This window comes from Neomonachus schauinslandi, chromosome 3 (genome assembly GCF_002201575.2).
Source record: "Neomonachus schauinslandi chromosome 3, ASM220157v2, whole genome shotgun sequence".
In the NCBI taxonomy this organism is placed as follows: Eukaryota; Metazoa; Chordata; class Mammalia; order Carnivora; family Phocidae; genus Neomonachus; species Neomonachus schauinslandi.
Genome location: NC_058405.1, coordinates 21,696,006 through 21,721,320, shown reverse-complemented (window position 1 = coordinate 21,721,320; position 25,315 = coordinate 21,696,006). Strand labels below are relative to the sequence as shown.

The 25,315-nt window shown below is 37.6% G+C and overlaps 1 pseudogene; it reads right to left on the bottom strand.

Annotated features, from left to right (window-relative positions):
- Positions 1–6,205: 6,205 nt before the first annotated feature.
- On the bottom strand, positions 6,206–11,936 carry LOC110585924 (annotated as a pseudogene).
- Positions 11,937–25,315: the final 13,379 nt, after the last annotated feature.

Here is a 25,315-nt window from a genome sequence, read left to right as displayed (position 1 = left end):
TTGAGGATGATTTCAATCAGTCTGGAACAGAAAAATGTATGAAGCACCTACAGGAAGAAAGGGGTAAATTACTCCAAAAAAGGCACAACTAACAGCGGGAATAAAGACCAGGTCCCTTGTGGCATAACCTAATGTGAAGAGGGATTCTCTGAATAGGTAACTTTCCAATGAGACCTGAAAGAAAAATAGAAATTAGCCAAGAGAGTGAAGAAGGACATTCCTAAAAGGACAGTCCAACTACTACCCTAAAATTGACAATGTTTCTTTTTAATCCTTTTCATTTAGGTAAAATAGAATAGTATTCTCACCTTCCCTTGTTTTACTTTATTAAAAAACCTGCAGTTTGGAGTCCACATTTATGACCTAACTATTTGATTCTAATTTTCTGTGCTTTTTATAACATATTCCTTAAATAAATGGGACTGATATATAAAATTATATCAGGCTCTCTTATTTCCATAGTTATGTATCATTGAACTTTTAATATTAATGTAAAAGAGATTAAAATATTTAAAATTAAGGCAAAATTTCTACAGATTCCATGAACACAATCACTAACAGCTCATTAGTCTGGTAGCACGTTACACTGGAGAATATCTTGGCATGCATCAAGACTGTGAGCCTGCTCACGGTAATGGTTAATTTTTGAATAATATGTCAAGGGTAGTTAACTATTAAGTTTAGCATATGTGTGCAAGTTAACCAATTCACTGGACACTTTGACCTTCAACTGTATTAATAAGGTCATGGAGCTATAGAACAGGGCCAGGGACATGGCGGGCAGTGGTGGAGGGGGGAGGGGGATATGGTTGGTCATTCATTCAAGTGGAACTGGAGTTACAGTAGTTGTTTTCATCTTTTTTTTTTCCCCCACTAAAAGCAGAGAGAGCTTCCTTTGCCTCATTTCTTCAGTATAAATACATTTAAAAGTGGATTTGATGGAAAAAAAAAACTTTTTTTATTCCATACCAACTGGCACATTTATAAAAGCAATTGAATCATTCTCAATAAGTCAACTGCCTCAAATAATTTTAACCTATGCAACAAAGATAAATACTAAAAAAAGAAAAAAAAATAAGATTTGCTCATTTCTCCAACATCTGTTAAGAAGAAGTCTTTGGTTTGCCTTTGGGGTATCTCTGTCTGCTGCTTCATACAGCCCTTGACAGATTTTTGCTGGCCCCACCAAAGACAAGAAGTCATTTTCTGTCTCTCATTTTCAGTCTGTACCTGAGTTGAAAATCTCGAAGATTCAATTTGATATCAGATTTGGTGTGTGATGGCAGTCCAATCTCCCGGAGCTGTAAATACACCTGTAAAGTCTGGGAAGTTTATTTAGGCTCTTGCACAGAGCTCTGGAGGATACTAGATTTCTGGGTTTGGGTTCTGGGTCCAGGAAGGTGGCTTTATATTGACTGTAAATTTTGCTACTTTTTTACTTGTTGTTGAATGAAATCCTATCTCAAAAAGAAAACTGTGGTTAGAATAAATAGCCTCTAGGAATACATCTGGCTTTCCAGAAATCTGTCTGAGGTGTCCTTTCTCCTTCGCTCTGGGAGCCCAACTTGGCTGAGGCTTGTTTTAAATCAGTGCCAGTTGTAACAGTAGATGTTAGAGATCTAGATTATGGGTGTTGCTGTGGAGATCACTAATTAAAAGATTTTTAATGGTCATCCTGATTACACAGGAACTTTCCATATTCTTCAGATAAAGCCCTCAAATTTGCTAAGAAGCCTGCACTTAGAATTATTTGGTGTTTGGAAATCAAAATAGGAACTAATGTGCTTGTAACACTATTAATGTAGTCATCCATGTGAGCCAAATCAGGGACTGAGACCCATTTAAAGAATACCATACAACCAGGGGAGCTAACTAATAAATGAATATTTAAGTAAGTGAAAGACATATATACTTTTTAAAAAAAGTTTTATTCATTTCTTTGTCAGAGAGAGAGAGAGAGAGATAGAGCATGGGTGGGGGAGCGGCAGAGGGAGAAGCAGGCTCCACGCTGAACAAAGAGCCCAAGGTAAGACTCGATCCCACGACCCTGGGATCATGAACTGAGCCAGAGGCAGAGGCTTAACACACTGAGCCACCTGGGCATCCCAAGAAATCTATACTTCTTACTCTCTTGTAGGATAGAAAACGGATTTAATAAATAACATCCCGAAACAGTTTACATCTGGTTTACTTTACATTCTCTTAGGTCTCTCAATTTCCAGGGCCCCTGGGTGGCTCAGTTGGCTAAGGATCTGACTCTCGATTTCAGCTCAGGTCATGATCTCAAGGTCGTGGGATCTAGCCCTGCATGAGGCTCTGCACTCAGCAGGTAGTCTGATGGAGAATTTTTCTCTCTCTATATATCTCTATCTCTATCATCTCTATCTCTATCTCTCCCCCCAGTAAATAAATAAATCTTAAAAAAACAAAAGAAAACAAAAAAAACCTCTCGTTTTCCAAACTTTCCCCACCGTAAATACTCCACTCTGGTATCCCAGGCCAAGCCACTACGACTCCCTCTGGCTCCCTTCTCTCCACTCTAGGTCCATCTGTTAGTCCTTCTTTTATGTCTGAGTTTTATTTTGGCTCATTCTCTGATTTGCATGAGAAATGGGTGGATATGACATGCTCTCCTGCGTGGAGGCGATGGGCTTTACATATAAGTCAGGACTTGCATCCACTATTGTTACACAGTATTTGGCAAGTTGAACGAGGAGGAAATTTTCTTTTACTTTTCCTGCTTCATTGAAATATAATTGACAAAGAACACAGTATAAGTTTATGGTGTACACGGAATGATTTGATATATGTATATATTGCAAAACTATTGAGAAAGGTGTTTTTTCTTCATCTATTTTTTTTTTCCTCTGTGGCACAATGAATACAAAATTTAAAGGCAGAGAAAACTATTCTATAAGAGAATGTATGTGTAGGTACTTCAGCCTTGAAAATGGTAGAAATTATCACTAAAGTAAAAAAGAGACTTATTTATGAAAAGATTCAAGGTTTTAGAGAATAGGAAATACCTATGTGAAAGGAAAATGAGAGCTATACTAAAGGAAAAATAAGAACACTGGAAGATGGTCTAGTCCTTTAAATATGGGGCTGGAAGGAGGCAGATATTTAGTCGTAAATTGTGAGCTTGGTATTAAGAGCATGCTCAGGGAAGATTCCAGAGAGTGAACTGACTCAGATGATTACAGCAACCTCTGAAAGTTGAAAAAAATAAACCAATAATGGAATCGACTGGGGAACTTCTTCCAAATGGATGAAGCAACTACCTAATATGTTTGCACCAGTGAGGAACATTTAAGCAAACAATAAGCAGCATTTGTCAGGTTCTATTCAGTGCGTTGCAGAGTGACACGATTTGTGTGTGAAGGTGAGGGAGAGTAATGATAGCACATTTAATGACAAAGCTTGACTATAAAATGTATGTTTTTGGGCGCCTGGGTGGCTCAGTTGGTTAAGCGACTGCTTTCGGCTCAGGTCATGATCCTGGAGTCCCTGGATCCAGTCCTGCATCGGGCTCCCTGCTCGGCAGGGAGCCTGCTTCTCCCTCTGACCCTCCCCCCTCTCATGTGCTCTCTCTCTCTCATTCTCTCTGTCTCAAATAAATAAATAAAATCTTAAAAAAAAATGTATGTTTTTATGTTTTAAGGGAAGTATTAAGAAGAAATGTACAAAAAGAAAGTCAAGGTTTAGTCCAGCTTTGTATTAGATACTATATCTACAATAAATAGGGAAACTATATAATTTATTTTCCAAACATGTACTCTTGGGGGAGTGAAAGATAGTCATGTAAACACAATAAATATAAACCAGGATTGACCTGGGCAAATAAATTGAATGTGTGGTCCCTGTAGTGACAGAGGCTGCATCTTATAATTAAATTGTTATGAATTATATAAATTATTATATAATTTAAGGAAAATTAAATTATCCTTCTCAATGGCATATCAGTGTGTATGATTCATACAAATGATACATATTTTTGGCAGTCAAATAACTAATTGACATTATAGTTCTTATTATCTCCATTATGCTGAAAGGAGAAGGATGTGAGGAAGATGCATTTATGAAAGGAGAAGCACAGAGAAAGGAACTGTGCTGTGTGTCCAGTTTTTGTACTAAGGATAGGTCTACTAGGGAGATTTGAGATAAAGAGAACACACCATCTAAAAGTAAATGTGAAATAATGTTGATGGTGGGAGATAGACCTTGGAAACCCAAAAGCCATTAGACAGAGCAAGATGGGGTGTGAACACACAGGGGAGACTTAAGTGACTAAGACTGTTAGTAATATGAAGCCAAGAAAATTGCCAGGTGATTTTCTTACTATGGAAATGGTCTATAATATTCTGAGCATAAGAGGATTTATGGAGGGTGAATCAGCCATGCTCTCTGGATAAAGACATTCTAAACTTTTAGATGTAACTTCAGTTTCATTATAGCTTATAAGGAAAAAAAAATGGAAACTCTGCTACAGTGAGCACAGACATCAATTGAAGATGTATCCAATTTCAAAAGGCCAATCACTGAAATAAAATTGACATATTTGAAGGAAATAAAAACAAAACCAGATAAAAGATTACATCATTTCCACACACCTGAAAAGTAGACAGTTTCATTAAAATAGCTTGTCTATGCTTTTCTGATTCTTACCATGATCAGCTTATACTCCAGGTGATGGTCAACTATAAGATTCCTTGGAATTTCATTGTTAGTACTTGGTTTTTCATTAGTTTCAGTCTTCTTGGAACTTATGTGTAGAGGGAATGAGAACACCCAATTTATAAGAACCACTTTGCTTATAAGATGGGCAAAACTGTCATTAATTGAATTAACTATGTTATTATTGAAGAACTAATTAAAATAAATGTCATTAAAGATGTTGTCAATAGGCTAAGATGTTCAGCAGTTAAGAAATTTCTAGTAGCACCAATGACTTATGCATGTATTTACAATATCAGGAAAGGTATGGGTAACAACTGAAATATTTATTTGGGTCGTCAGCCATCCAACAGACAGAATATCTGAAAGCCCCAGGCCAGTAGAAAACAACATAGATAATTGCTAGAGATCTATTATTATTGCCAATTGTTAACCTCTCACCTCCCTGCAAAAAAAAAAAAAAATTATATTCTCTCCTGTTGCCATGTGACTTGCCACGTCCCTATTCCCTGTAGGAGGAATACACTTCCTCAACAAATTGACATTGTTTTTGGCCATTTGGATTTGACCAATGGAGTATGAGCGTACATGAATGATGTCACTTACAAATGAAAGTTCAAAGAGACATTTTCCTTTGCCATGAGAATAAACATGCTCCAAAAGGAAGCTGCTCCTTCAGTGTAGAGCTAGAAATGAAGCAGATTGACAAGAGCCAAGTTATAGGTGCTAGACACTGGAATGTGAGTTAGATATCATGATGTGTATTTGTAAGGCTCAATGTAAGGTGCCAGGTAAGCCAGTGAAGACTTGAGATCTTTTTCTTTCTTTCTTTCTTTCTTTTTTTTTTTCACCAGAACAAAACTAATATAAGTAAACTTCAAAGGGGTGGTAGATATGAGTAAGTTAATTGCAATTCAAAGGAAAAAGGGTAAATATATTTTCTTTTTAAATTCTGTATTGATGTGGTGTTGTAAAATAAAAATCAAATAATGCATCAAGACTTATGAATAAATATAGTGAGTCTACAAAGCTACTAAGTCTGTTAGCCCTTAATGTCATAACCTGGAAATATCCACAAATGTGGATTCCTAGCCAATGTTCTTTATTCTCTTGTATTAAAAATTAAAAATTGGTTCTACTCCATATCATTTAAGAGAAGTCATCAGTGCAAAGTTCTGTGCATTGAAGGTAGGCAGAGGACATGAAGAGTTCCATCAGAAACCTTATCTAGTTATATGAATACTTTCAAGAACAGAGCTATCTTCTGTTAATTGAGAATTTTGACGATCTCTTGATAATACATGCCAACCAGACACCACAGGAAGATTAGAAAATAACAATTCGTATCTTGGAGGCATTTAGGAAAAATAACGGCTAGTCTAACTTGGAGGAGCACATCTTTCTCAACGGGAAAAGAAGCTGGACTTTGGACGTAAAGTACTAAGTTCAGCGACTTTTCAGTAACAATCAGTTATAGAGAGAAAAGCATCAGCTAATATGGAAATTAGTGAAAGACTATAGTGCACTTTTGCTAGGCCCCTTTAACATCTAATGTAACTATTAACCTTCGTGCAACAATAACTGCCAATATTACGGTCATTGTAATGAAGTGCATGAGATAGAAGACACCTGTAGCATGTGTCTGCTGAGGGCTTCGCTATGGGAGAACGAAGCGTAGATGGTCAAAGCCTCACTGTTGCAGGAGAGTACCCTAAACCTAGAACGTGGTTGATAGTGGTGTTGGGAATGGCAGCAAACTTCAGAACTAATCTTACTAACTCCGTCAATGGGTTAATCTGGGTAAATTTTTATTTTTTTTATTTTTTATTTATTTTTTATTTTTTTTAAAGATTTTATTTATTTATTTGAGAGAGAGAGAATGAGAGAGAGCACAGAGAGAGGGCCAGAGGGAGAAGCAGACTCCCTGCTGAGCAGGGAGCCCGACGCGGGACTCAATCCCGAGACTCCAGGATCATGACCCGAGCCGAAGGCAGTCGCCCAACCAACTGAGCCACCCAGGCGCCCAATCTGGGTAAATTTTTAGAAGGACCAATCTGTCATAACTCTTGTCTGGTGGAGATTTCTATATGAAACTATTGGAGAGGGTGTGGTCTGGCCAGGGACACTGTGATCACAAGAAAAGATTGGTGCGCCATCATAAGTGCATTTCATCTACGAGTTGGAAAACCTCAGTAGTTTTGATACATGATAGATAGATAGTAAAGTACGCTGATGGGAGTTTCAAATTTCATGAAGACATAAGGATTTCAGAAGTTAATGTCATTAAAATACCCAGGAAGGAAATCATAGATTCCAGGAATTCGGTAGGCTTGTGTCAGGAGGCTGAGTTAGGTATCCTATAATATGGTAGTAAAGGAAAGGTGCCCTGATGACTATAAAAGTTTCTGTGAGTCTAGGGGCAAAACGCTCTTTTTATTTGGTGAATCAATAATCAGTTTGCAACCCAAGATGGGTTGAGCATAGGGAGTAAGATATAGGATATAACTTCAAAATCACAACAAAATACAAGGAACAACAGTCATGAGGCATGCTAAGACAAGTGTGTGGATAAGGGACCATTGACAGAGCAGGTTTTTCATTGCATTAGAAGGAGGCCTAATGTTCCCAGGTTCTTTTAGGACAGTCCTCTATCACTAACGGGAGTTAACTCTGGCCTTGCTTCAAAAAAAGGAGAACCCACAAACGTGCTTTCATCCAGGCCAGTAGCAGTCAATAATTAACCTTCAGTTCCTCACAAGGGAAAAGGCTTGTGGTCTACAGATACATTTTTGGACCCCAAATATTTTCATATTCAGGGATAAATGTAGGGAATGAAATCATCAAATATGTGTATTAACAGCTGTGAGGCTGGGGCGGGGGAGCAGACAGTCTAAAATGAGAAACTATCTATCCTTTGCAACTTACTGATTTTCAGGAAAAATAAGAGTTGCTGAGGCTGAATATGTCAAGACCCTGATAACACATTTAAACTATCTTCATACTGATAAATTGGACCAGCTTTTTATTTTTATAATAGCAGTAGTTTTTCCAGAATGAATACAGGCTTTCATCCCCAAAGATTAATCTATTAAGGTCACTGCAGAGATTCTAGCCTCTGGACTTTCATACAGAGGACTTTTCTCTACAGTTATTTACCTAAACAATGGGTACACCTTTAGAGTAGAAAACTTAAGAGGATGATATATATACATAATTATATATTGCAGTGAACTGAAAGCAGTTGCAAAACTGGAAAGTAAAATCATCTGACAAAGAGTTGACCTTTGAACAACAGGGGTTTGAACTGTGAGGGTGCATTTATATGTGGATTTTTTTTAATATAGTACAGTATTATAAATACATTTTCTCTTCTGTATGATTTTCTTTTTTTTTTTTTAAGATTTTATTTATTTATTTGAGACAGAGAGCATGAGAGGGAGGAGGGTCAGAGGGAGAAGCAGACTCCCTGCCGAGCAGGGAGCCCGATGCGGGACTCGATCCCGGGACTCCAGGATCATGACCTGAGCCGAAGGCAGCCGCTTAACCAACTGAGCCACCCAGGCGCCCCTGTATGATTTTCTGAATAACATTTTCTTTTCTTTACCTTATTTTACTGTAAGAATCCAGTATATAATACATATAACATATAAAATAAGTGTTAGTGGACTGTGTATGTTATCAGGCAGGCTTCAGGTCAACAGTAGGCTATTAGGAGTTTTAAGTTTTGGGGGAGTTAAAATCTATGCAGAAATTTTCGACTGCATGAGGGATCGGGCTCCTAACGTTCACAGTATTCAAGGGCCAACTGTATTTTGTTATACCATTCTGTTTTTTATGAAACCTAGAAAAAAAAAAACATGCTATTCACTCTAGGAGTTGTTTGGAAATCTCTCCCTCATTGTTCTTCATATATTCACAGGGCACAGAGAGTCTTATCAAGGAAAGTTTCTAAGGTGGCTACCAAAGCTATCCAAGAAGAGTACCCACACAGACCAGGTTCAAGCCGTGAAAGAAGTCCATCTTTGTAGCCCTGATGTCCTTTAATCCCCTTCAGTAACTTTAGCATCCCTTGAAGAGCTATTGAATTCACTGAGTTGATGATTATTTTCTCAACATACGACAATATGTATTCTTATACATATTCTTTTTTTAAGATTTTATTTATTTATTTGACACAGAGAGAGAGAGAGCACAAGCAGGGGGAGTGGGAGAGGGAGAAGCAGGCTTTCCGCAAAGCAGGGAACCCGATGCGGGGCTCCATTCCAGGAGCCCCTGACGTTCCTGGACGAAGGAATGTAAATTAGAATACAAGTTTTAGGGAAGTTATTTGTTTGTCTCAAACCCAGATGGCAAAGACAAATTTTTCTAGGAGAACCTGGGAGGAAAAAAAAAAATTGACTTTAATAAATGTTGCTGGAATTTGGGATCTATAGCCCTTTAAATATTCAAGAACTTAATTGTGAGTAAAGCAGACACCATTTTGCTGTCATTAAAAAGTGCAGTCGAGTTATTAAAAACAAGATGGTAAGTGTTATAAAGGACAAATGCAGTGCAGAGTAAACGAAAGATCTAACTTAGTGTAGATAAATGTCCTCAGCACTTGCTTGAAAATAAAAACTCTGATCTTTTCATTGAAATATAAAGGATGAGGGTTAGCTGACAAAAAAAAAAAAAAAGGAGAGAGAGAAGTCAGGATGGTTAGAGCAGAGGGGACAGTGTGTGTGATGGTCTAGGGCAGGAAGTACTATTGCTCACTAGAGGAAATGAAGGTCAGAGTGAAAGAGAGAACAGAAAAATGTTAGAGATAAAGCTAAAGAGTGAAGTGCAGACCAGATAATGGTGGGCCTTGCACACATTAAAAGTGGGGAAGCCACTGAAAAATTATAAAAAAGAAAGATGCAGTCAGATTTGCATTATTAAATAATCGATTTTCCTGTACTAGAGAAAAGATTTGCAAAACAGAAAGAAAGTGAGACCATTTAGAAGGGTGTTGCATTAATTCAGGGAACAGCAGATGATCGCTTGGATTAGGATCCTGGCAGAAAAGATGCTGAGGGATGCAGTGTCTGAGAGCTATTTAGGAGGCAAAATCAATAGAGCATCAGAGCTCCATGATACAGGAGGATGAGAGATAGGAGAGTGTCTTGAAGGATTCTCAGGTTTCCAACTTGTATATTTGGATGGATGCTGTTATCATTCATTCAGATAGGAGCCATTAGAGGCAGACACGGCAAGTTCACTATTGAACATGGAAACATACAAATAGTTATACAGATATACGGGGCTAGATTTCAAAAGGGCTGAGATGCAGACACCTACTTACATATTCCTAACAACGGAAGCCATGCATATGATGTGAACACTTAACTGAAAGACATGGAGTGAGAAAGGATCATATGACCTATGACAAACCGCAAAGAAATTCAACAGTGAAGGATTGGATAGGAAAAAAAAAAAAAAAATGGACCATCGATGTGGTTGAGAAAGGAGAATTAGAGCGTAAGAGGAATGCCAGAAGAGGGTGGTATGGAATAAACCAAAGCAATATGCTGTTGTTTTTACTACTATTGTTATTACGAATGTTATTTTTTATTTAGAGGCAGTGGCTTAACGTTAACTTAGAGGTAGTACAAAGTGCTTCTGAAATAACAGGCGAGGTGCGAATTGGAAAATATTCCCCGGACTTAGTGATGCGAAGAACAGTGATATGGAAAGGAAGAGCTCTCTAAGTAAAGGGGTGAGTAGATAGGATGGAATGGAGTGACGAATGAGAGCATGATGAAGAAATTTTTTTTTTTCATTTAAAGAAGTATTTAGAACACATAAAACAAGGCAACATTTATTCTTTTTTTTTTTGTTAAGATTTTATTTATTTATTTGACAGAGAGAAAGAGAGCACAAGTAGGCAGAGTGGCAGGCAGAGGGAGAGGGAGAAGCAGGCTCACTGCTGAGCAGGGAGCTGGACGTGGGCTCAATCCCAGGACCCCAGGATCATGACCTGAGCCGAAGGCAGCCACTTAATTGACTGAGCCACCCAGGCGCCCCAACATTATTCTTTCTTCTTGTCTTCCGGATGGGGTCCGTTGGTGGCTTCTCCATGTTGCTCTCTGAGACAGTGTTACTATCACTGGGCTCCTCCTCAGCCATCCCGTCCGCTCCCTCCCGCGGGCTCTCCTTGTCTTCAGGAGTAGATGTGTCTTCCTCATCGTTCTATTGGCTTTCTGTCGCTTCTTCAAGGTGTGTCTCCTCTATCTCCACTGGGATGCTCTCGTGGTCCTTCTGTTCCCTGGTCTTACTAGGAGCTTGCTCTTCCTCAGGAACCAAGCTGCTCTGACTGCCTGCAGCTTGCCCTGCCATCTCCTTCTCCCTTTTCTCCTGCATTTTGTGAGCCTGTTCCTCTGCCTGCGCAATTTCAGGGGCAATTTTTTTCCATATCCACGTCTACTTTCAAGCTGCACAAACTTTTATGTTCATTGTTAAAAGAATCTATGCTTTCCAGGAATTTCCTCTTCTTTTCCTGGTGTTGCTCCTCTATTTGAAACAGTCGAGCTTCTAGTTTTTGCTGATGAGCCATTAAGGACTGGACCTGCATTCTGGCTGTCGTGACCACTGATCGAATGTCTGGCACCGCACTCTCACTGAGGATTTCGCTGATGAGGTGGTGGTTTCTCTGGAAACTGACGGTGGCCTTGTGCTTCACTGAAAGCCATCATCATAATCATCTGGATCTTCCGCTAAATGCTCACATGCTCACTTAATGTTCTCCTTTCTCCATGCAAGGCTGTCTCTGTCCACTTTCTTCCTCCAGAGCAGCTTATGTACGACTTTTTGCATTTATGTTAGCAGAGTATGCAGGGGAATTATGATAGGCCTTCGTAGATTCATTGTACTCTATCTTTTCTGCTTTGTATTCATTTACATGTTCTTGTTTTTTTCATTAGTGAGATCTCGCCACATGCCGCCAATAATCTTGGCAATCTCCCACAACTTTAAGGTCAGGGTTGGAAGCTTTTATTTGGTCCCAGAATTTTCGGCTGTACCTCATGTGGGGCATCAGTGGCTTATCAGATGGCCGTGGGTGTATTGGAATGGTAATACCAGAGGATGCCGAGCCGGCTGCTGGTGACGGGGTTCCCTCCCAGCCTGTAGTTGTTGTAGGAGAAATGACTGTATGGATTGTATCCCCCAAACCCAGGTGTGCTGGGTATTTGTGTTGCAGGTGCTGGAGTGAGAGGTGGGGCATAAGATGGTCTTTTTGACATTTTGGAAGATTAAGCCCTCAGTTCCTTAAGAATGAATCTGAGACACAGCGGGCATAAAAAGTGCCCAGAGCTCCGCCCTCCTTTCCTTTACATGATGGCGAAGAAATTTCTTAGTTGGGCCCTGAAGGTAAGAATACAGGGTGGTGGGTGGGTCGTAAATTGGCCTTGGAGAAAGGACTTTTTTTTTTTTAAAAGGTTAGAGAGAATCCAGCCTGTTACAGCACCAGTGGAAAAGATAAATAGTGGGACGTAATATACAGAAAAGTTATTGATCTGGCCAAAAGGAGGCAGGAGCAGCTGAATGCAGAATTTCTTTGTTCCTCGGAAGAAGTACGAAAGAGAGGCAGGTATATATCCTAAAAGTGAATGTTTAAAACACTACAAAGTCCTTTCTAAATGTTCATATAGATTAACTCACTCAATCCATAGCCATACAAAGTAGAAGCACTGCTGACCCTATTTTATAGATGAGAGATTACGTAAATTATCAAAAGCCAGTTTTGTAGGGAAGGGAACCAGGAATCAAACCTGGAAAGACCGACTCCAGCATCAAATGGTCAGCCATTACCTTATATCTTCTCTCTATCTGGCCTTACAGTTTTCCAGCTAATTTTTGAGAACTCTGAGGGAAGCCCAACTGCCTCATGACCTCCACTGGCTTTCAGTAAAGACAAATCGAATCTTTGAAATGAAATACATATGATTATTCTGATATTTTAGATAAACAAAAGTTTAAAGGAGATGAGAAATGACCTCAGTTTTATTTGTAGTAAATGGAAAAGACCAAATTTGAACCCAAATCTGTCTAAATTTAAAGCCATTCACCTTTTCTCTTGCCAAGATGAATGATTTTCAAGTTCTCCTAGTTGAAAGCTGCTCTCCTGCTGATCACAGTTACTCCAAGATGATCTCTCAACCCTGCTTTAAAAGAAAGCTCTTCTTTTTTTCACCCTTTCCCCTCTGGAACCTACTACAGTAATTCAAATTTGTTACCCTCATCAGTGCTCCCTAGCACCCCATACCTACTTCAATCACAACACACAGCTTTGCATTATAATCATCTTGTTAATTATGGAACAAGATCACTGTTAACACCTTTTTTTTTTTTTTTTTTTTTTTTTTTAATGAGAAAGGCTACCAGCTGCTAAAAGTAGTCTTGCAGAAAATAACCTGGAGCAGATCTTGTAGATTATCAAACATTACTTATTTCAGTGTCTTAGATTTACAAAGGCATTGGATAGATGGTGTATGAAGTCCTAGGACTTTGACAAAATCAAAGTCTTGAATTTGCCTTGAATTGCTGTAATCTGAGATCCAACGTTACAGTAACATATTGTGTGGAGAAAGGGTGCCATGTCTTATGTACTTTGGTAAAGGAGAGCACCCCCTCCCAAGTATACCAGAGGAGGTTCACAGGGTAGGTAGTGTACTCTGAGCTGGTGTTGGGGGTTTGCTGATTCTTGTGGGGATCTTAGTCTGTACCTAAAGCTAGAACACTTCTGAGGCTCACTGATTATTTTTGGCAGGTAAGAGCTGAACATGGGGGAAGGCAATGAAAAATATCCTAACTAGTCCTCACTTAGAGTGAGCAGCAGTGAACAGGTTTCATCTTCCTTACTGGTCAGGACCCAGTCTAGAAAACGTGTACTTTTGGCAGTAAGAAACCCTGACAAACCGCTGATTCTCTTACCCTGGCCCTGAAAGCCACACTCCCACTCCCTGTCCACTAACTGAAGCAAGTTTCTTGGACTAGCCTGTGGCAGGACATCTTAAGAGCTAAAGGAGGGGTTAATTTGGGAAAATAAAAATCATTGCCATTTGTTAGGTAATAGTTAAACAGGGCAAAAGGACTTTCTTTTGCTAATTCCTACTCCAGCGTGTGAAGCCCCTGTTGATTTATTTTTGCCACTCCTGTATTACAAACGTCTGCTTAGAGTGGATCTTAACTGTGTTTAATAAGAAAGACAGGAAGAAGCGTAGCATATGCATTTTTACTTTGGGTGGTAGGCTCATGTGGCTCTATCTCTAAATGATTGCAATAGCTATCTTATGGGACGTGTAGCACGATGTTAGGAATGTTACAGATATTACCTCATTTAATACTTACACAACTCTGTATGATAGGTACCTGCTATTTGTTAAAACGTGAGACTTGGGCATTAAACTACATGGCCAGCATCACATAATTAGATATTGATAAAATCAGTATTGAGTCAGACTTAAAATACAAGTAGTTCAATTACAGAAACTGTCCTCTTAATCCTAAACATAATTCTGTGCCTTGTTGAAAGGACTAGGCTGAAACTATTTTAAGTAGATTCTGTGTAAAGTAAAATTTCCTTCACTAGCAATCTTTTAAGCATAAAAGCCTTGTATTTTCTCATAGGTAAATTATATTTTAGACACAGAATAAAGATGAGTTAGAAATTATTACTAAAATTGCAACATTGCTTCAGAACTGTGGTTTTGAAAATATATTTAGTAACTTCAAAACCTATTTTGGATTTAGCATCAATAATTTTGGAAGAGACACTATGCTTATAAACTGTGTAATTTGAAAATTAATCTTAGCCAGTAGTGAATAAACAGCGTTTATTGAGTTTTTCTTGAAGGAGTACAACATCTTTTAACTCTTTCCAAGGCCTCTCTTTCCTAAGCCATTCACATAAAAGTGGAGGAATTACACAAATAAAAATCGGATGGTAGCATGTAAGTCTGCCCTGAATTGAACCAAAATAATAAAATATTCTTTGTTTAAGGTCTAAAGATGCTTTACACCCACCCCCTCCCCAACACCCTACCCCAGCTTTCCTTCTCCTTTCCTCTCCCTCTCATATGTAAGGTGTGTGGTCCCACACAGTGTATGTACCCTTGCAGAAGTCAACCAGCTGCTGTTACATCTTCCTGCATTTCCAGGAAGAAATGTATCGTGCTGTGTTTGGATTAGAGTATGTCACCACGAAGGTTACTGATAACTGAAAATAATAATTCAGACTGAGATAGGGGAAAAATTAATTGTACTTGAATCACAGAATCATGGAAATTACACAGCTTTTCCTTTACAGTTTTTTTCCTTTTTGTCTCCAATCCTTCAGGCCGTCCCCTTTCTCCTTTATTAGGACTGGATCCTGAGTATGTTGCCAACACTGTCATAGGTACTTATCTCTTGAGGGGTTCAGGTTTAGTTGAGAAGGAAAACATATAAGCCATTACACTGCAGAAGAGGGTAAAGGGTTTTACATAAAGAAAATATTGCATAGTGGAGTTTCAATTGTATCTCCTAGCATTTCAGATAAGGTGGTATTATTCTAAATCAGCATTGTCTGACGATTGAGTACTAACAAAAAAGAAATAAAAGGGTGTGATTTTAATTCAAAACTACCATTTATTTTATTTATTTATTTTCTTTTTTTAAGATTTTATTTATTTATTTGAGAGAGAGAATGAGATAGAGAGAGCATGAGAGGGGGGAGGGTCAGAGGGAGAAGCAGACTCCCTGCTGAACAGGGAGCCCGATGCAGGACTTGATCCCAGGACTCCGGGATCATGACCTGAGCCGAAGGCAGTCGCTTAACCAACTGAGCCACCCAGGCGCCCCCAAAACTACCATTTAAATTGCTGTATTTTGGATTCTAGAATCTAAGAGCTAAATTTCATCACCTTCCAAATTGGAAGCAGGCAATTTGGTCTGGCAAATCCAAGGAAGCAGCTTAAAATAATCTCTTTTTTTATAAAAATACCTGTGCCATATTTTTCCATTTCAATGATTATTCTAATGGATAAATTTTGATGACGTTTAATAAATTCCATTACCGACATTTATACTGCACTATATATCTATGATGACATTCTTTCTGAAACATTTTAAAGTGAACTAATCAAATAATTTGATATTTTAAGTAAAGTTTAGTTATTTCAAAGCACTCCGAAAGCATGTTTATAGCGAATTAGTGAAGACTAATTCTAACTAGGATCGATCTCCTAATGATCAATTCTGTATGCTTCCCATTGGCCTAGTATTAGGCCAATACTAGAGGTTTTTTTTATTTTCAATTTTTTTTTTTATTTTAAACAAGATTTTATTTATTTATTTGAGAGAGAGAGAGAGAAAGAGAAAGAAAGAGCATGAGTAGGGAGAGGGACAGAGGGAAAGGGAGTAGCAGGGTCCCCACTGAGTAGGACATGAGGCTCGATCCCATGACCCGAGCCAAAGGCAGACACCTAACCATCTGAGCCACCCAGGCACCCCTGATTCTCAAACTATTTTTGACGTAATGCCATATGTAGTAGTTTGCCTTCACAAAGTACCACAAACTGGGTGGCTTAAACAGAAATTTATTATCTCACAGTTCGAAAGTGTTGATAGGATTGGTTCCTTCTGAGGGGTGTAAGGGAAGGATGTGTTCTAGGCCTTTCTCCTTGGCTTGTCGATGGCTATTTTCATGTACACAATGTGTTCTCCTGTATGTGTGCCTGTGCAGAAATTTCCACCTCTTATAGGGATACCAATCATATACGATTAGGGCCTACCCTACAGATCTCTCATTCACTAACTACATCCCCAACATCCTATTTCCAAATAAGATCATTTTCTGAGGTACTGAGAGTTAAAACTTCAACACATATTTTTTTTTTTTTTTTTGGAGGGGGCGCTCTACATAACCCATAACACCATCAAGTTTTGTAATTCAGTCTTTATTTTTAAAAATATAGGAATAAATTAAAAATAATGTCCTGATCTCTGGATCTTTGGTGTCTCATTAACATATAGACAACAAATGAGCATTTTTACAGACAAAGTCTACTTTTGACCGTCTGTAAAAGACCAGAGGCGGGCGCCTGGGTGGCTCAGTTGGTTAAGCGACTGCCTTCGGCTCAGGTCATGATCCTGGAGTCCCTGGATCGAGTCCCGCATCGGGCTCCCTGCTCGGCGGGGAGTCTGCTTCTCCCTCTGACCCTCCTCCCTCTCATGCTCTCTGTCTCTCATTCTGTCTCAAATAAATAAATAAAATCTTAAAAAAAAAAAAAAAAAAAGACCAGAGGCATTTTTTTTTCTATAGTCTCCCTTGTATCCACGGGGACATTGGCATTCTAGACATGATGATTTAATATGCAGTATAATACCAAATAGCTCTTGTTTTGTTATGCTTTGTGTCTGGATGTAGGGGGAAGGGAGATAGAGATAGAGAGGGTTATACTGTGTTTGCTGACTGAACAAATTATTTTTTTTTTTTAAGTAGGCTCCACACCCAGCATGGATCCCTATATGGGGCTTGAACTCAGGACCCTGAGATCCAGACCTAAGCTGAGATCAAGAGTCGGACACTCAGTCAACTGAACCACCCAGGTGCCCAACAAATTACTTTTCAGTTAGTTTTGGCTCTGGCAGATGATTTCCAAGATTATTCCCAGATTATTACCTTCAAAGTGTTCTATATGGAATATTTTGCTTTTTCTCACCCCACCCACCCCCCAAACTCAGAAATTGCAGACTACATAAATATGAAACAAGTAATAATTTTAGGTATAAAAGCTCTCTTCAGGCAGTTCTAATTATTTTTGGTGTTTCTACCATATTGACTTTATCATCCAAGTTGTAGAAATTTTTATCTTTGGCAATGTATCTTTCAGGATGGAAGTCGAAGATATAAAAGGGCCAAGTGGAAGAAATCAGAGGCGACAAGGGCCCTGGAGTATGAACTAGGGCTGGAGTTCTTTCCCCCCTTGGCTTGACTTGCTGAGAAAGGCAGCTTTCTTCAGTGTGACTGATGTTGTGTCCATCATCTCTTCTTCCCCCCAGTTTATGACTCTTAACATTATGTTTATAATTGCATTCAATATTATTTTTAAATCTTCTTTTATTTATTTCTCAATTCAATGTCTCTATGATCCCTTTTTTATTTTATTTTACTATTTTATTTATTTATTTGAGAGAGACAGAGCAGAGGGAGAGGGAGAAGCAGGCTCCCCACTGAGCAGGCAGCCTGACACAGAACTCAATCCCAGAACCCTGGGATCATGACCTCAGCTGAAGGTAGATGCTTAACCGACTGAGCCACCCAGGTGCCTCCATGATCCCTTTTTTCTATAACTGTGTTCTTTTATATATATAAAATGTTTAAGAAAGCAGTCTTTATAACAACTTAATTAAACTAAAATTAAGACAAAGTACAAAATTAAAACATTTTCCCAGGCTCTTCAGTGTGGCATGTAGGCTTCATGCTGACCTTAATTGAGCGTATTTAAAATTAAGCACAAGCTTTATGCCTGGACCTTATGTAATTTCAGAGCTGAATGTGGGTAAGGTAACATAGACTGATTTGAACTCATGTTCTTTTTTTTTTTTTTGAACATTTAGTAAGATTTGTTGCCTTATAAAATTTATATGGCTCTCAGCTAACTAACTGAGATTATAATTATTAGCAGTTGCATAATTACATTTGTGGTAATTCTGGAGATGACCAAAGACAGGAAATATTTATAACTTCTTACATTTTATATAGAAATGGATGGCTTTGACATGTGATTTTAAAACATATTCATAACTTCAAAGCACCTGTATTTCTTTTTTTAATTAGAAAGGTATTTTAAAAATCTATTAACTAAAAATATAAGTCCTTCATAATATCAATAGGGCAGAGGAACTAAAAGGGCAATTAATTTAAAAATGTTAAATCTAGAGAGTTTAAAATACCTTGTTGCCCAAGTAATCTATACCTCCCCCACCTGGAAGGTAGAAGGTTCCTCATGTTCTTAGGTTATAGAGCCTGTCAGGGATGAGACTGAAACCTTACACATTCACTGCTTTTACTATGGGCAAATTGCTTAAATTCTCCAGATTTCAGTTCTCTTACCTGCAATATAAAGATAATAATGACTACCTCATATGTTTGTGCAGCAGTTAAGAGAGATGACAAATGTAAAGTGCTTGGAATGTTGTTTGTTTTCTGTAGGTGCTTAATAGGACCATCACCATTATTGTGTATACAAAAGTCTCAAAAGTTGTTCTCTCCATCTTCTCAATACAAACCATCTAAGAACATTCTCTTTAGCAAGTCACTTTTATACCACCTCCAGGCATATACAATATTTTGTTAAATTTCATTTTCATACCAAAGGCCTGATCTTAGTTTGCTTTCCTAAAAACGTCGTGCGTATTTTTCAATACTTGTGAATATTTTTCTCTCTGAGCCTCAGTTTATACATCTATAAAATGGGGATAATTTTCATGTCTAACAGGATTATTATGACTGGTTTTGAAAGTAAATTATAAAGCACGGTATATATATTATGCATTGATGGCCACTTTTGTACCAATATTGTCAAAATAACATGTTACCAAAGTGGAGTTTGAGGGACAGATGCAGCCAGACTTACCCAGAAATATTGAGAAAAATGTATGTGCCTACCTAGGTAGCAAGCATAAATTAATAGGTCAGTGAAAGCTCTCCACCAATCACTGTGATTTCATTAGGTGTTACTCTACCAGATTTGACCCAAGTTAGCATTACAATTCAAGCTATGTGTGCTTATCTATATAATCATTAACATTTCAAGGTTAATTTCTCCAAAATTACATTTCGTCTCTCATATTATTTTTTTAAAGGTATAAATGGTTACCAAACAAATGCGACACACATTTAAGCCTTGTCCAGCTTTACATATCAGGCTTGGAAACTTGAGTCACTGATGTATACATTAGTCTAACATATATAAACATGAGGCTTATTATCATTTTAAATATAGATGCTGTTGTGTTTTAATACTCAATAGTTCATGAAGACATTTTTATTATAGGCTGAGACTTTGGGGAACATAACTTCTTTCCTAAAAACTAGCAAATCAAATTTGTTTACTGAGTAGAAGTGCTATTAAATATATCTTTCTTCTTCATATATATTTTAAGTGTTAGTTTGTAAAATCTATCAACAGTTCTAAAATAGCATTTCTAAGGTATAGACATACTCAGTGATCCTTGAAGATAAACTGTGATTGATGCAGGAATTAAATGTAGAAATATCTAATAAACATTTGTGAAGAATGATTACGTATTTACAGTTATTTTATTAACTTGTGTAATATTTTTTATTGAGCAAAAATGAAGTTTTCCAGGTTTCAAAAAGAAGTATTAGAAACTGGAATCAAATACAGTCTATTTATGATACATATATATCAGATTTATATATATATAATTACATATATATATACATATAGTATAAAAACTATGAGAATCAAGGACATTTCAGAACAAAAAATGGGGAACCAGCTCATGTTAAGAGTATGAAGGTAGAAATAAGAGTTGGTAGATTAACAAAGGAAAAGAGATGTAGTTTAGATGGCTTATAAAATTAGGTCAACTCATTTGTTAATTGCTTTTTCTTTTAAAAGTCTTTTGGGAGACTTTAATATAATAGTTATTTTAAGAATAAAATACCTATCTTCTCCCATTCTCATATTTGATCATTAAAATTTTTAGTATCAAGGGAAACTTAACATATTGCACTTTGAATCAGCTAAATTATATGAATAAATGATCTGTAACAAAGAGCTCACATGTTTCTAGACATAATATCTGGCATATTACTGAATTCCAAAATAAGAGATGATTTGGAATATATATTATATGCTATTTATTTTCTCTTGTTTTTCAGTGGTCTGCATGGGTTATTAGGATATGTAGGTCCAAAAACGGAATGAATTGTTTTGGAATTTACCATAACATGTTTAACTGACATGCTGAAGGAGAGTATTAATCTTCTGCTAAATTATTAAGAATAAACATTAATGATAACCATGAAGAAGCAAATATAGATGTTTATATTGGTATCTGCTCAGAGGTACCATATACAACACCATTTAGTATTAAAGATGTAATGGCTATCATGAAAACCCATATTGTGATATCATTATAATGAATAAATAAAAAGATTGAAAATAACTAAATCCGTATGCAATATCTAGCTTTAACGTTACTAAATTATAATTCATATTATGTGTTTAGTAATATATCTGCTTTAGGTAGTTCCTCACTTCCAGGGTTTAATTTACATGCTCTCAGGAACTCTCTTTGCCTTATCCTCGATTGTGTATCCCAATCACATAGATTAGGACCTGTCACTAAGTCAACATGCAATAAATGGCAATTGGTAATTAACATCCCCACTGTTACAAAATTGAACAAAAATTTAAGAATATGCAATATGATCAAGTTAACTGTTAATAAAACTATTTGTTAGCATTAATTAAAACTTTAATAAACTGTAGTTATTTAGGAATACATATCATATTTTGTAATATATACATATTTTAAAATTTTAGCCATAAATTGCAATACATAGAAAATGCATTTGGGGGCGTCTGGGTGGCTCAGTCACTTAAGCGTCTGCCTTCAGCTCAGGTCATGATCCCAGGGGTCCTGGGATGGAGCCCCACATCAGGCTCCTTGCTGAGTGAGGAGTCTGCTTCTCCCTCTTCCTTTGCCTCTCCCCCTGCTTGTGCACGCTCTCTCTCTCTCTCTCGCTCAAATAAATAAATAAAATATTTCCAAAAAATGCATTTGGAATTAAAAATAAGATTTATTATTAATCTTAGACTTGGCTCATTTTGTGCCGTGTCTCTTTTTTTGGCTCTTGTTACTCCTCTTATTATATATAATAGAAAATAACATGGATATTTTTATCATGAAGGTGGCTTCTCTAGTTATTTTTATCTTTTAAGTGACAGATATTTTGTACTGTCTAAATGGGAATAGACTGTCTTAGGAATTAGTGAGTTGTTTTTACTGGAACTATAAAAAATAAAGCTGGGAAATATAAAATTATGTCCTGGATATGCCTAGAGTGGGTTCATACATTACATATGAAATGGTACAGAAAATGGTTTTCAAATTGTAGTCCATGAATTTCTAGGGATTCTTTTCTGATTGCCAAGGGTCCTCTTTGGGAAAGAAGGAAGAGCCAAGCAGACAATGCTCTGGGACCTTCATTTATGTTTTAAGCAGGGCAGATTGATATTAACTACTTTAGGTATTAGGGGTCCATAAAGGATTTATCCTGAGGAAAGTAGTACATGTTTATTTAAGCTTAATAGCCACAGTATTAAAGACTCTTTGAGGGTGCCTGGGTGGCTCAGTTGGTTAAGCGACTGCCTTCGGCTCAGGTCATGATCCTGGAGTCCCTGGATTGAGTCCTGCATCGAGCTCCCTGCTCGGCAGGGAGTCTGCTTCTCCCTCTGACCCTAACCCCTCTTATATGCTCTCTCTCATTCTCTCTCTCTCAAATAAATAAATAAAATCTTAAAAAAAAAAAAAAAGATTCTTTGAGGTCCTTTTAAATTGGTGGTCCCATAATTCTACAAATACACAAGATAAAGGTATCATGTGTTTGTATATATAAGCTATTATCACTTTCCTCTTCAAGTATATATTCGCCTCCTTGAAGGAGAATTATATTATCCCTCTCTGGTGAATCATAGAAAATGTCGGGCTTGATAACACTGTTAGTTTTGCAGTAGTTTTGAAAATATCTACCTGGTTATATTCATAGAAACATTAAATATCTGTACAGTAAAATATCTATAAGAATAAGTTATCATAAAATATACATAGTCCTCAGTAAAACAAAAATATATATGCATATATTTGACAATAAATGAAAAGACATTCTAAACAGGTAGTAAGGAATTTTAAAAAGATAGAATAATTACACAATACCTACTATTAAGGTAATGTGTGGAAATGCTATTTATTTTTAATGGTTGGTTTTTTTTTTTAAAGATTTTATTTATTTATTTGAGAGAGAGAGAACGAGAGACAGAGAGCACGAGAGGGAAGAGGGCAGAGGGAGAAGCAGACCCCCTGCTGAGCAGGGAGCCCGATGCGGGACTGGATCCCGGGACTCCAGGATCATGACCTGAGCTGAAGGCAGTCGCTTAACCAACTGAGCCACCCAGGCGCCCCTTAATGGTTGGTTTTTGAACAATTTCAAAATTATAGAAAAGTAGTAAGTACAACACGACGGTTTTTTTTTTTTTCTCTTCTTTTTCTTTTTTTAGCAAAGGAATCACTGCATTCCTCTCCAACCACACTCGGCCACCATGAAGATTTTTTTTCTTAAAATATTGAGAGTATATTGCTAAGCTGATGCCCTATCAACCCCCAATTCCTTAATATATATCTTGTAATTATGTACATGGCTCTCACATAACCACAGTACTAAAGTCACAATCTGAAAATTAATATTATTATACCATATCCATTTCATCCTTAAATCCCACTCAGATTGTGTCAGTTATCTTTATATTGTTCTTTGAAGCAAATTGATCAGGTTCAGAATCATTGGTGGCACTCACTTAGTATGACTCTGTAGTTTCCTTCAAACTAGAATAGTTTTCCATGTTCCCTTGAGTTTCATGATCGTAAAACTTTTGAAGTATAAGAAAATCATTTTGTAGAATGTATCTCCATCTGAGTTTGTTTATGATTATCTATGCATGATTATCTTCTCCAGGAAAACCACAGAAATGGGACCTCCTTTTCTTTGTGTGTATTACTAGGTGGCATGTGATTTTTATTTTTTCCTAATACTGATGATGATCACTTTGACTGGTTGATTAAGGTGGTATCCAACCAGGTTCTCCATTGTAGATTTACTGTTTTTCTCCTTTTACCATTGACAAATACTTTGTGGACAGGACAGTTCCTCATCGAACTTTTGACTTATTCTATTTGTTTATTTATATCAATATGGGCTCAAGAGTATTATTTTATTCCATGAGTTAAATTAATTAATATTACTTATTTGGCCAGAAGAAGAGCCCCTTTAGCCTAATCACTGTCTGTGTTCTCTCACCCTGGTCAGGTTCCAACACCCAGCGCTGTAACCCACTCTAGTCCTCTGTGCCCCTCCAAGCTCATTCACATTAGTCTACGTGCCTTCATCGCTATGCCACTTCATAGTTCTAGGACCGAATTGTTTAGAATGGTAAACGGAAAGATGGGGGGGAAAAGAGGAAAATAAACAATATTTTTACCTTTATTATTGAAAATGCCGAGACACCTGGGTGGCTCAATTGGTTAAGCGACTGCCTTTGGCTCAGGTCATGATCCTGGGATCCTGGGATCGAGGCCTACTTGGAGCTCCCTGCTCAGCGGGAAGTCAGCTTCTCCCTCTGCCTGCCACTCCCCCTGCTTATGCTTGCTCTCTATTTCTTTCTCTCTCTCTGACAAATAAATTCTTTAAAAAATAATTTAAAAAATAATAAAATGCCATTTTGTTACTGATTTAGAAAGTTAAATACTTTTTTAAAAAGCGTTTTCATGTTCTTTTAGAAACCAATGATTACGGGGCACCTGGGTGGCTCAGTCATTAAGCGTCTGCCTTCCGCTCAGGTCATGATCCCAGGGTCCTGGGACCTACCCGCACATCAGGCTCCCCGCTCAGCGGGAAGCCTGCTTCTCCCTCTTCCCTCCCCCTGCTTGTGTTCCCTCTCTGGCTGTGTCTCTCTCTGTCAAATAAATAAATAAAAACTTTAAAAAAAAAAGGAAACCAATGATTACGGTGGGGGGGGGGTGGTGTCTGTAGGTGTGTGCATTCTCTCCTAATGAGTAGGGGTGTTGCAATTACAAATATTCTCTTACTAAGATTTGTAGAGAACTAAACTTTGAAAAAAAAATAGAAAAATACCATTGTGCTCAGGTCATGATCCTGGAGTCCCGGGATGGAGTCCCATATCGGGCTCCTTGCTCAGCAGGGGGTCTGCTTCTCCCTCTGACCCTCCCCCCTCTCATGTGCTCTCTCTCTCAAATAAATAATAAATTTAAAAAAATTAAAAAAAAAGAAAAATACCATTGTGCAGTCAAATCTGAATATTAGCTATCTACCTACTGCTCCTATGGTAATAGAACCCTATTCCCACTCATAGTCTAAAAACATTAGAATCATCTTTGAATTTTCTCCTTTTTCGCCTACAAAATTCTTTTGGTTTCATATTTGCAGTATTTTACTTTTGCTTCTTCATTTACTTTCTGTATTCTCCTTGTCATCCTTCTTTCCCCTAGTTTGCTGCAATGCCCAAAACTGGTCTTCCTCCTACAACCTTAATGCCTTGATCTTACACTGGGCTGTCAAATTACTATCTTCTACTCCCCATTGCCAGGAAAAGAAAGGCATTCCACAACTTCTAGGCTCTCCCTTCCAACCTACCTTTACAATCTTTTCTTTTAAAATTGGTCACTCCAGCTAAAGAAAAGATGTATTGTTCCTTTTGGATTTCCAGATCTGTACCTTTTCATTTTCTTTTGCGTGTGGCACTCTCTTTTTTAATACTCCATTCGCTCAGCTGTTCCCTAACACTTAAAGCCCAGGTCAGATGCAACCTCT